Source organism: Eriocheir sinensis, unplaced genomic scaffold, assembly GCF_024679095.1.
Source record: "Eriocheir sinensis breed Jianghai 21 unplaced genomic scaffold, ASM2467909v1 Scaffold377, whole genome shotgun sequence".
NCBI classification, from domain to species: Eukaryota; Metazoa; Arthropoda; class Malacostraca; order Decapoda; family Varunidae; genus Eriocheir; species Eriocheir sinensis.
This window is the reverse complement of record NW_026111695.1, coordinates 65927-79212: the sequence shown is the minus strand read 5'-3', so window position 1 is coordinate 79212 and position 13286 is coordinate 65927.

Here is a 13286-nt window from a genome sequence, read left to right as displayed (position 1 = left end):
CAAAACTGAAAATAATTGTAAGGAAAATACATTTATCTATCCTTCTACCTAGTAGCTAGAGAGAGAGAGAGAGAGAGAGATAAATGATGGGTTCATAAAACTGTGTGTAGAGTACCGCGATGTCAAGCTGTCAACTGGCGGACGGGTGTTTGTAGCGGGAGACAGGAAGAAGAGGCATACGAGATTGGGATGGCTCTGGCAGAGAGAGAGAGCACGAAAGTCGTAAGTGTCCCTTCTCTTCTTCTTGCCTCTCATATTTACTTGATTTTAGGTGTAAGGTGCAGTCAAAGTGATTGGAGCACTATATACTGTAGAGGCACCAAGTGAACTTGTCTGGTGACAGTGGTGAGTATGTAATGATTCTGTATTATGACGGGGAGAGTGGCAGGCGACGCGTATGGCACCTGTGAGGTCGACCTTTGCCGCTATATTACCACCTTTAATGACCGTTTTGTGCTTGACAGTGTAGAGTGGCCGAGTAACTATTGTACGTTCAGCACCTGAACACTGGAGCTGCTGAGTTGAATAAGAGCAGGTGATCTATTTTGAGAAACATTCATTGATGACGTAGGCTCACGTGCCCGTAGCCTATTCATGTTATCCGTATAATATTTTCTGACCACAAATTCCAAATTTCTGAAAATTATAATTGATAGACTTCACTTTCTGTTTATGCAGTACTTTTTTTTCTATAGTGTGTGTCATTTCTTGAATTCACGCAGGGTTGGGCTTTGTGGCTTTCCATTCTTTACATATTTCCTCCTTGGTCACAAAACGCCAGAAAACGCTTCACGTACGCACTCTATCTGGTGTAAGAAAGTCACCACTGACTCGGCTGATGCCCCGGATAATTCAGTTAATCAGGTAGGTAAATAATGAAATAATGATTAAGAATAATTACTGCAAAACACGTTAGGTGAAGAATCAGCAGCCAAGCCTAATCTAAAGCAATAAGTGACCCAGGTTTTCTCATGATTTTGGAAGTGCTCACTTCAGTTCTAAGTGTCACTAAACCCTTGACAGAAAAGCCGCAGGGGTCACAACAAGAACTGATGGGTGCTCTTGGAAGTGTACAGAGCTGCATAGATGCATTTCAGTCCTATCGTGATGGAAATAAGTTCAACCAACTTTTTGCCCAAGCTGAGGAAAGGTACGGAAGCCAGAACCCTTGAACAATCAGTGGTCATCAGGAACATAATTAAGGCTAACCCTCCAATAGCAACTCCATAAGAGTACTATCGAAGAGCTATTTTTCTCTCATTTTCGGACACTGCTATAGCCCAACTCAGGGAAAGGTTTGCATCTAAACACATTAGGAGTTTTTTGTTGGGAAATCTTATTCCCTTTCTTTCAGTTGATACTGATTTTAGTGAACTGAAAGAGGCAGTTGAATTTTATGGAAAATTTCTTGATGGAGATGCAGATCTCGTTGAAGATGAATATCTACGGGGGCAGAGTTATTGGAAGCGTCGTGAATCTCATGAGAGGTCAAAGCAGGTTGTTGAGACATTGGCATGTGCCAAAAAATTGGGTACATATTCAGAAATTTTCACCTTATTGCAATTTTTTCAACCCTACCTGTTAGCACTTCCACCAATGAACGATCCTTAAGTGCCCTTAAATTGCTTAAAACATACCTTAGGAACGCAGTGAGTGAAAGTCGTTTAGATGGACTGGCCTTACTCTGTCTATTGTGACACAAATCATGAAGTCCCTGATGAATTTGCACGTAAGAACAGACGCATAACTTTGAGGTAAACCAGTTTCAATGTATTGCTGTTAACAGTAACTAATCTAATTAATCTAGTTAATTTTTATTTTATATTCATAAAATACCTGACCCAGTTTCCATGTATCTTGTACGTAAAAATATGTATTAAAGCAGCAGCCTGTATAAACGAAGATTATACATGTTATATGAATATAAAATTTTTTTCCTTGCCAGTATATTACTTTTTTATTAGAACATGTAGTTCTAAAGTAAGCAGTGTTGTTTCGAGGGTAAAGTTTTGTAGTCCAAATTACAGAAATGAACAAGATTTTCAAAAGTAATGTTCGCTCAAGTAACATAAAATTAGTACTTTAAAGATTATTTAAATCACCCAGATTTATGTTGTACTTATATGCTACAAACAAACTTCTAAAATGTACAATGTATGTATATGTATCAGGGGCGGATCCAGAAAATCAATTTTGGGGGGCCCGATGGTAAAATTTCATAAGTTAGCGACAGCCTCAAAACAGTGAAGACCAATGGATAGTGATGGCGGTTCTCTGCTTAAAATCCGCAGCTCCCTAGCAATCAACGTATATGTGACAAATGAAAGAAACAATTCAAATTGTACATCCGACCAGTGAAAAGGCAGATCTGAACAGGTAGAAATCATCACCATACGAGCATTCGAAGAAAGCTAAACGTTTATTTCGATATGTAAGCAGCAACGGTGATCATAATACAGGTCATATATAAATTACAAACCTAACCTTTACAAAAAAGAGTTAATATGTAAAATTAGACACAGCTGAAAATAAGAAAGGAATTCTTATAGGGCTTCTTTTACATGGGATTGAGGTAACACATTTGCAAAGATTGGCTGATCTAAAGAAATATATTTACAAATTCCCAAGTATTCAACAAGTGCCTCACTAAGCGAAGAGTAGTCGGCGGTTTTTCGCCGAATTTGCTTATCACTCTCTCGACTGTAATGGGATATCATAGTGGACACAGAGGAGGGCAAGTCTGTTCAGGCGCTCTTGGGCGACGGTACTCCTCAGATAGATTTTCAGCCTTTTCAATGCTGAGAAAGACCTCTCGCCCTCCGCGTTGGAGACTGGAAGCGTCAACAGAGTTTTCAAGAGACTGGTGAGATTGGGGAATATGCTGGTGCTGGTGTGTGCCTGGGGTTCTTTGATAGTTTGGAAGACCGGAACAGATAATGCCCAGCGCTCCGCTTCCGCCTACACGAGTGTCAGGGATTCGATGTCCAGCTCGTAGTGCTTCGCCGCTTGAAGCACAACCGCAACATCCGTTTGGGGGCCTTTGAGGAGTTGCTTGAGCTGAAGTGCGACAGGCACTGTGTCGTCGCCGAACCGACTCTTCAGCACAGCCAAGACGTGGTCCACGAACGGAATGTACACCGCCCGGCGGTAGTACTCCTCAGCATTCTCGCACTGAACATTTGATCGCTGGGTCTGTCGTCTACAGAGTCGTGGCACAGGGATGGTGTCATGCGATGACCCCACCTCGACCAAAAGCTCTTCCGCTTTCATGAACACGTCGTGGAAATGATTCTCCGTATCTGCTCTGAACTTGGCAAAAATGGTATTGATGCCACGAATCGTGGCATAGGCTGACACCAGGTCGCCATCTTTTCTCTGAAGAGTTCGGCTTGGCTCGAGAGTATGCGCCAATATACACTCCACTACAACCAGTCCAACGAGAAAACGGGGAACACGTATGGCGAAGAGGAGCCCAGCGGTGGTGTCAAGTTCTTCCTCGAAAACAACAGCGATGACAGGCAGAAATTCAACGAAAACCAGCACTGCGTCATGCCTCTCAATACACCTGGTGGGGCACAGGGGAACAAGCTTTTCGCGCTTGGCCGAGGTAAGCTTTACAACCTCTGTGAAGCGGAGAGAGCTCATATTCGAAGAATGAACGAAGCTGTACACCTCGGTTAGTGTCTGAAGTGCGATCTTCACTTCCGTGGCGTCACACGCCTTCGTCAGTACTAGATTCTGCCGGTGGTTAAAGCAATGGATTGGCTTGGCCAGGGTGTACTTCTTCATGAGTACTGCGGCTCACCCTTTGAATTTTCCAATCATGGCATTTGCTCCATCGAAACCAAGTCCCCTGCACTTGGCCATGTCCAATCCGAGGTCTTCAACGGTGCGCAAAAGGAGCCAGGCTAAACCTTTACCGGTGAGGTCATGGGCGTGCACAAAGGCAAGAAAGTCTTCCCTTATTTCCTCTTCGAAGTGCCGAATGATGATAGTGGCCTGCACTAAAATTCACTTTCTGCTTGCATGTGAGGAATGAGGTTACAAAGATTTTTTTTCCTAGGCCTTTAAATCTTGCTCTATAATATTCAATATACGATTCCGCAACTTAAATACTGAAAATAAATAAAGAAAATCTTGAGTTCTCCAGAAATGCAACAGAAAGGTACCAATTTTCGTTTTGACTCTCTCTGAAAGTGGACATTTTAGCAGATGGGGTCCGACCCCCCCTGGGTACGGCGTACTACCGCCCTGTACGAGTATATAGATTGTTAGATGAGTGCGGGGCCAATAAGAGCGCGGGGCCCTGGGCACGTGCCCGTTGTGCCCTGGCCCTGCAGGAGAGTGAAAAATTACATCAGACACCGAAAAAAAAAAAACTTGCCTGAGCATCCCGTACACCTCCGCATAGTAAACCCCAAGGAACCTTAGAGGAGGATTTTTTAAAAAGTTTGGAGGACAGCGTCCAGAGCTATCTAGCGGCGGCCGGCTTCGCTCCCCAGCTCATCATCATATCTTGTCACTCCACCACTGGCACCACTGGAGGGATCTTTCGTTTGCTTCCAAGAGATCTTGGTTGGAGCAGCTTGGGCCCAACACGCAGCCTCGGAGAATATGTTCCATTGTTTGATTGGGCTCACTACAGGGGCAGGCTGAGCTAGCCGCGCGTCCCCACCTCTGAAGGTTGCCGTTTGTCTTGCCAACTCCAGCCCTGGCACGGTTTAGGGTTACCCACTCTTTCCTGTTAAACGATGTTCTGTTCGGGAGGTTTTCAGATGGTGGGGGGAGTGGCCCACGTGGTGGGCTCCCCAGCTCTTTAGCTTTTTAGGGGTATCTTAAATATATTCTATGTTTTCTCAATTCATGGGTATTTCAAATATTTTAGTTATCCTAATGTTTTTTTTTGGGGGGGGCCCGGGCCATCGAGCTCCCCACCCCCGTATCCGCGCCTGCATATGCCTACAGACGACGACACATTCCGTATTATAAGCGTGTCAGTTATGTACCGACTATCCGCATACACTCGAGATTTTTGGGGGGGCCCGGGCCCCCTGGGCACCCCCCTGTATCCGCCCCTGCCGTATGGTATAAAGCCACAAAGAATAACCTTACTTAGTTTTATAGAAAGTATCATTAGTAAGGAAGCATAGATGAATTTTCTGAGTCAAGACCTACAGGTTTTATTAGGATAAGTTTAGGGTATCTTCAAACCCATGATAGCCAGCACCCTATGGTATAAATCAGCAAAAAGTGGCCTCATTTTGTTGTACAGGAAGTCTCACTAGTAAGAAAGCATAAATGAATTTTCTGAGTCAAGAGCTACAGGTTTTGTTAGGTTAAGTTTAGAGTATTTTCAAACCCATAACAGCCAGTGCCCTATAGTATGAATCAACAAAAAGTGGCCTCACTTTGTTGTATAGGAAGTCTCATTAGTAAGGAAGAATATATGAATTATGAGTTAAGACCTATTGTGGTTTTGTTATGTTTGGTTTGGATTTTTTTTATTTGAATCAGATATTTTTCACAAACAGGACCAGTGCCTTGCTCAGTCCCTAATCACCTGACAGACAGACGGCTCACACCTCTTACCGTCCACAGGTGAGGTGCCGGCCTGCAGCGGACAGTGACAGTGCCAGGAGCTCAGGAACCAAGACCTTACCAGTAGCAGCAGAGGCAGGATGACCCAGGACTCACTTTGCCCAGGACCAAGCATAGTGGTAGTAGTGATAGCTGTTGTAGTAGTAGTAGTAGTAGTAGTAGTAGTAGTAGTAGTAGTAGTGTTCATGATTCTTACCATCTAAAACTCCATCCTCCCTTCATGTCTTCCCTTGGGTCTCCTCTCTGTCATCATCCTCCTGCTCTTCATCCTCTCTCCATACTTTCTTCTCTCCTTTGATCATGTTTTTCCTTCTCTCTAATATTCTTCCCTCATGTCTCCTCTTTGTTATATAATTTACTCCTCATTTTATACTTTTTTTTCTTATTCCTCCTTCCTAATATTTGTCTTTCTCTCTCCTCCTCCTCCTCCTTCCATAACCTTCTCTTCTGAAATTCTTCCCTCACTTCTCTGCTTTCTATAATATTGTTTTCTCCTCCTTTTATACAGTTTTTTTTTCCTAATTCCTTCTTCCTTATATTTATCCCTTTCTCTCTTCTCCTCATCCTCTTCCATTTATAATCTTCCCTCCTCTCTCTTCTTACTCTTCACTTCCCATTTCTCCTCTTCCTCCTTCCTCCTTCCTCTTCCTGGTTTCCCCGTCCTGTCTAATATTCTTCCATCATTTTCTCCTTCTCCGCATTTCTTACTCTGCCTTCCTTCCTCCATTTCTCTTCCCTCTCATATTCCTTCTTTTCTATATTTCCCATCTTAGCTTCCTTCCCTTCCCCTATCCTCCTTATCTTTCCTTCTCCTCTTCCTAGTCTTCTTTCCTTCTCCTACTCCTCTTCCTTCTTTCTCCTACTCCTCCATCTCTTATGATTTTAATCTCTCTCTCTCTCTCTCTCTCTCTCTCTCTCTCTCTCTCTCTCTCTCTCTCTCTATATATATATATATATATATACATATATATATATATATATATATATATATATATATATATATATATATATATATATATATATATATATAGAGATTACAAGATTATATTACAGAGTTCAATGTAGTGCACATTACACACAGTTACAGTGTTTTCAGGCCAAAGGAAACATGTTTAGTGTTCCCTATCTGAAGGCCCAACTCTGATGCCTGGGCATTTCATGACGGCAGCCATGCGTTCACCAGCTCCTTGAAGCGCTGCACAGTCATGTTCTCCAGGCATTGCTGCGAGGCAAGCAGTCCATTCCACCAGGTTACGTAGGTGTTGATGAACTGCCTCTGGTGATGCGACGTTCTGCAGCGGGGCTGTAGCAGCTCTGCGGGAACTCGGGAGGCTGACCTGGGGCCGTGTTAATAAAGGGTCCTAGGAGTCCTTTTAGAGTGAATGCTAGAAGCTGTTTTCCTTCTAGCATTAGGTTTTAACTTTACTGCTTGCAGCTGGATCTTCCCTTCACGTAAAAGCGCGAGTGGCATTACTTTCGTCACGTCTTGGTCTTGGTCTTGGCACGCTGAAAATCCAAAAGCTTGAATGTTTATGGTTACAGCCTCTTAACGAAGCCTATACGACAAAGATTTAGGGTTTTATGACATTAATAAACTTATTTACAAGCATATTAGCTTGACTGTTTAGGATAATATGTATTATCCTTGCTTGTCGACAAGCTACCGACATCAACAAACCCGGCGCGCCAAAATTAACATTCATCGCCCCTCACGATGGACGCTTCTGGCTCTGCTGCGTCGGCTGTGAAAAGACGCCTACGAGGGGATATGATTCAAGTCTTCAAGTATCTGAAAAAAATCAATAACGTCGATTACTCCAAATTCTTTGAATTGCAAACCAACTCAAGAACTAGAAATAACGGTTTACCCATTCAGTCTAGTCGATGTAACACAGACATCGGAAGGAGTTTCTTTTCAAACCGAGTCATCCGTCACTGGAACAATCTTCCTTCAGAAGTAGTAAATGCGAATACTATCAACTCCTTCAAATATAGAATCGACCGTCACTTCGCTGCGTCGGGAGTAAACTGAATATTGAGGTGCTTTCATTTGCTCCTCAATATCGAGGTGCTTTCATCTGCTCCTCAATGTCGAGGGCCTTGCATCTGCTCCCCAGGTCCCAAGTGGCTGTCGAGCAGATTAAATCACCAAAGCGGGCAACCTCGTAATGAGCCAATAGGCTTTCTGTTGCCTGCATTTCCATGTTTCCTTCAAAAGGAAGCCAAACTGGGGAGCAGAAGAATCGATGGCTCTTGTGAGCAGTGTGGAGGACCATCGAGAGGTGATTAAGGGGAAGTACGGCCCCAGCATCACCTCTGCGACGAAGAAGAGGGCATGGGGGGGAGGTGGCTGAATCCATCAACTCTGCGTTTGGGTCAACTAGGACGGCAGAGGACTGCGAGCGGCGTTGGTACGCCATTCAGAGCAAGTCCCGAAGGAAAATATCAGAAATCAAGAAACATCAGAGAGAGACTGGTACGTGAATGTTGTGTTCTACTATCTAATAATTTGCTTTCCCTACTCTATTCATGTCTTTCAGCAGAGTTTATAGGGCAGTTGAAGAAAGATTTCGGTGGATAGAGGTTGGAAGTGAAGTGAGGTATTAAGAATAACTAGGGGGAGATTCAATTATTGGAGAATATAGGAAAAATTTGACTGAAGGCATGTCATCTGTGCCTGCGCTGAATAGTCACAGCTTAGTATGAGTTATATAATGTAAATATAACTGCTTTAGTAACCTTTTCCAGTAACTCCATTTCTTCTGCTAATAAGCTTGTTACATTATAGCTAGTTGACATTTTTTTGTTTTACTTTCTAGGGGGTGGGCCAGGCATCCCTGCAGCTTCTCCCCTGACAGGCAAAGTGTGGGACATCCTCGGGGAGGATAATCCCACACTAACTGGAGATGAAAAGTCTGGCATAAACTTGTGCCAGGCAACTTACTCTCCACAAATCTTTCTGTAAGTATTGAGTCTTAACTCCATTAATTTAACCTGGTAGCAGCGATGGGCCAGATTTGTGGCTTTACCGTGTACCAGCGACGGGCCAAATTTTTGCCATGATATAAACCCCCTAAAATAGATGGTGCATAAACTGATCACAAATGCGTTGATATATGTTCTGAAATGATTTGCGTGAGTGATGATTTTTTTTCATTTTTCTCGCTTAGAGGGACCATTAAGAAACATGATCCCTGCTGCTACCGGGTTAATTATTATATATTGTGTATGTTACTGTCTTAGAAATCATATTTGAAACAGTACTACATCCCTATTTAACCCGGTAGCAGCGGGGATCATGTTTCTTAATGGCCCTCTAAGCGAGAAAAATGAGAAAAATTCATCACTCACACAAACCATTTCATAACATATATCAAAGCATTTGTGAACAGTTTATGCATCATCTATTTTGGGGGGTTTAAATCATGGCACATATTTGGCCCGTCGCTACTGCATGGTAAAGCCACAAATTTGGCCCGTCGCTGCTACCGGGTTAAGCCTCGTCGTTGCTATGGTAATGGCGTCTCACTGGCAGGAAAATGGCGTCCGCTGCTCTCTCTCTAGCAGTTCTGGCAGCAAAATGGCGTCCGCTGATCTTCTTGACAACGTTTAAACATGCATCACTAGCTGTTCTGGCCGACGAGGTCCTTGCAACAGAGGATGAAAAGGAAGCTGCAGTGGTTATTGTGGCACAGAGAGGTGATATTCAATGGAAGCACTTATATGTGTTTGTTTTGGGCCGCCATATTAGCTGATGACGTCATCACAGCACGGAGGCGCTCCACCTCTCCAAACTGAGCTGCAGCGAGCAGTCCGGATGGGAATCCGGGCTGCGGTGTCACGCGTTTGAGAGCACACAGATCGGTCCGTGCACCCCGAGTCACTCTCTCAAACGCAGCCCAAGGGTATTTTAGCCAGTATATAAGCCGAGTGGCTTAAAATTACTCAATCAAAGGGCAAAAAATGCCTACCGGTGCAGTAGGGATAGAACGTAAAAAAAAAAAAAAGATCCTGAAAGTGTCCGACTTATCCGATATCCGGCTTATTCGGGTCTGACTTAAGCGGGGTTTACTGTATATATAAATGAAATGCCAGAGAGGGTAAACAGTTACATGAACCTGTTTGCAGACAATGCGAAACTGCTGAGACATATAAGAAACAGTAAAGACTGTGAAATTCTGCAAGATGACCTGAACAAGATTTGGGAATGGAGTATGAAATGGGAGATGGAGTTCAGTGTGAAGAAATGTCATGTAATTGTAATGGGAAAGAGTGAAGGGAGACCACAGTGGGCATATAGAATGGGAGACGGAGAAATATTAAAGAAAGTTCAAGAAGAGAGAGATCTGGGAGTGACAATACAGGATAATCAACAGCCTGAGAGTCATGTTAATAGGATATTCGGTGATACGTATAGAATGGTAAGAAATATAGGATTGGCATTCCACTACATGGATAAGGATATGATGAAAAAGTTTATAACCACTATGATTAGACCAAAATTGGAATATGCGGAAGCGGTGTGGTCTCCCCATAAGAAGAAACACACAAAAAAAACTAGAAAGAATACAAAGGATGGCAACAAAATGGTTCCATGAAGAAAGGTTAAAGGAAATGGACCTACCAACACTGGAAGAAAGAAGAGAAAGGGGAGACCTAATATAAATTAATAAATTATTGATCAAAATGAAAGAGGTAGATAATGAGGAGTTATTACTATTAGAAGGAATAAACACCAGCAACACGTGAGGACACTGTAAAAAAATGAGGAAGGGAAGATGCTTGAGACATAAAGCAATATAGCTTCCCGCAAAGAAATATAGAGGTCTGAAACAGACTAGTTGAGGACGTAGTATTGGTGAAGAATGTGCAAAACTTTAAGGAAAAGTTGGACAAATACAGATACGGAGACGGGACCACACGAGCGTAAAACTACAACTAGTAAAGCCCCGTAAAACTACAACTAGGTAAATACACACACAGCAGAAACGTCCCATGTTCTATGAAGGAAAAGAGAGAGGGAGGGACGGGTACGTAGGAAGGAAGGTAATGTACGTGTACCTAAATATAATATAAATATAGGTAATATACTAGTATAAATGAGTTTAATCAGCCATGGGGGGTAGGTAACAGTAGGAGAAGGTAATAAAGGATACAATAGGCGAAAAACTTTGGACAGCACTGGTTTAGACTCCACAGTGATAGGTAGAGCAGTGTGTGAAAGGAATTTGGGAGTGTTAGTGAACTCTGACCTAAAACTAATGAAGCAATGTATCAGTATGAGGAATAGGGCTAACAGGGTATTAGGCTTTATTAACAGGAAGGTAACCAAAAAAGTGCAGAGGTCATCCCCAGACTCTATTTAGTGTTAGTTAGGCCACACTTACGTAGATTATGCTGTCCAGTTTAGGTGCCCACACTACAGAATGGACATCAACTTGCTAGAATCAGTTCAGAGGAGGATGACCAAGATGATTCAGGGGCTTAGGAACCTCCCATATCAAGATAGGCTGAAACATCTCAACTTACATTCTCTAGAAAGACGAAGAGTGCGGGGAGATCTGATAGAAGAATTCAAATGGATCAAAGGTTACAACAGAGGCAATATAAGTAAAGTACTGAGAATTAGCCAGCAGGATACAGCATGCAGTAATGGATTTAAATTAGAAAAGTATAGATTTAAGAGGGAAATAGGCAGGCATTGGTTTAGTAATATGGCGGTGGGGGAATGGAATAGACTCAGCAATGACAGTGAGTGCAGGGACGATAGCTTGTTTTAAGAGTAGACTTGATAGCTACATGGACGAGGATGACAGGTGGTAGTGGGGGGGAATCTGGAGCTGCCCTGTGTAGGCCATTAGGCCTCTTGCAGTCTCCCTATGTTCTTATGTTGACCCACCCCCACCACTGCCCCACCCCACCCGTTATCACTGACCAGCGTAGTGGACCCATCCCCGTTCTATTCCGCGCTGCGTATTTCTGCCGGCCCACACCGCATGCTGAATGTTTATACTAACCTAACCTGACTTAATCTTCCTGACGGCTGGGCTTTGCCCTCCTAAACTCCCTTAACAGGTGGGCTTTGTCCCCCCCCTCGACCCCGCCATTCTATTTGCCAAGTCCGTTACTGCACTGCATTCTGAAACTAAAAAAGAATCCATATGAAAATATTAACTTCGCATGAAGTGGCTTACCCTTCTTCGGTCAATAACACTGTAGTAAATTCCTGAGCGGCCCAAACAGGAATTTACTACAATATTTTCATTTGGACACTGCCATGTCACTGAGACACAGTGCAGAACAGCATAGACTCTATGAACCCGGAGTCAACCTGGAACTGGGTTTCAGAGCATTTGAGAAGAGTGCCCCGCAGCTCTATAATGAATTACCCGGGGATTTTAAGAATAGTGGTAGTCTGGTAATCTTCAAGAAAGTGCTAAAGACTCACTTATTCACTTATTCACTTATTCACTAAATCCTGCGACTTTACAAAGACGTGGATTGAGGACAACTTTTGGTGCTAATATCACTGTTACAATGTTGGCGGCCCTGTGGAGCGCTGCTGCGGCGGCAGACCGGGACTGAAACCTCATCAACGGTAATCAACGGAAACGATGATCAACATTAGCCGGTCAAGATTCGTTTTAGTACCGTGCCAGTATTTCATTACCTAGCTCTTCATATATCTTTTCTACAAACGTTCAACAATCATGGAAACGCTTTCAAAATCCAATTCAAGGACTCTTTATTGTTAAAAATAGGGGATGATATTCATGAAAGCGCAGCCTCCTCTGGCGGCGGTGCAGCCGGCGTTGTGAGAAATACCTCCTAGCAGAAATAAGTCGCATATACATACGTGTGTGTGTGTGGGGGGGGGGGGGTCGAGGGGGGCGAGGTCGTAGCAGGTCGTAAAGTTCGGTTGGAGTAGTTTAAATATGCTCCCCCACCCTAAACCCTCTGCGAGCCATTTTGCGGCTGCGGCGGCGGCACCATCGCCGTGGTTGCCGCCAGAGGAGGCTACGCTTTAGTGAATATTATCTCGTATTTTCAACAATAAGTAGTCTTTGAATTGGATTTTGAAAGCGTTTCCATGATTGTTGAACGTTTGTAGAAAATATATATGAAGAACTAGTGAAGTTTCATAAGGCAGGTAATGAAATAATAGCACGGTGCTAAAACGAATCTTTACCTATTAGCCAAAGAATCGAGAGGAGGAGGTCCTACACAGAACACTGGGGTTCCTGAGGAGGAATTTACATAACTGCACACCTGACATTAAACACATAGCTTATGACACACTTGTGAGACCAACACTTGAATACTGCTCCACGATGTGGGATCCTCACACACACAGAAACACTGATAGGTTAGAACAAATCAACACCAAGGCAGCTAGGTTCATTACAAACAATTACTCTCCAACGCCTGGAATCACAACACGAATCAAACAACAGATAAACATGGAACCTTTTCACATACGCAGACAAGCACACAGACTTACACTTATGTACAAGATCACAAACATTCACATTGACATTGACCCACATACATACTTACACAACGCAAACAGTCAACGTACTCGTAACACACACACATAAATACCAAACACATCACACTAACACTGACGCATACAAGCACTCATACTTTCCACGCACCATACGTGACTGGAACAGCCTCCCTCAATAGAT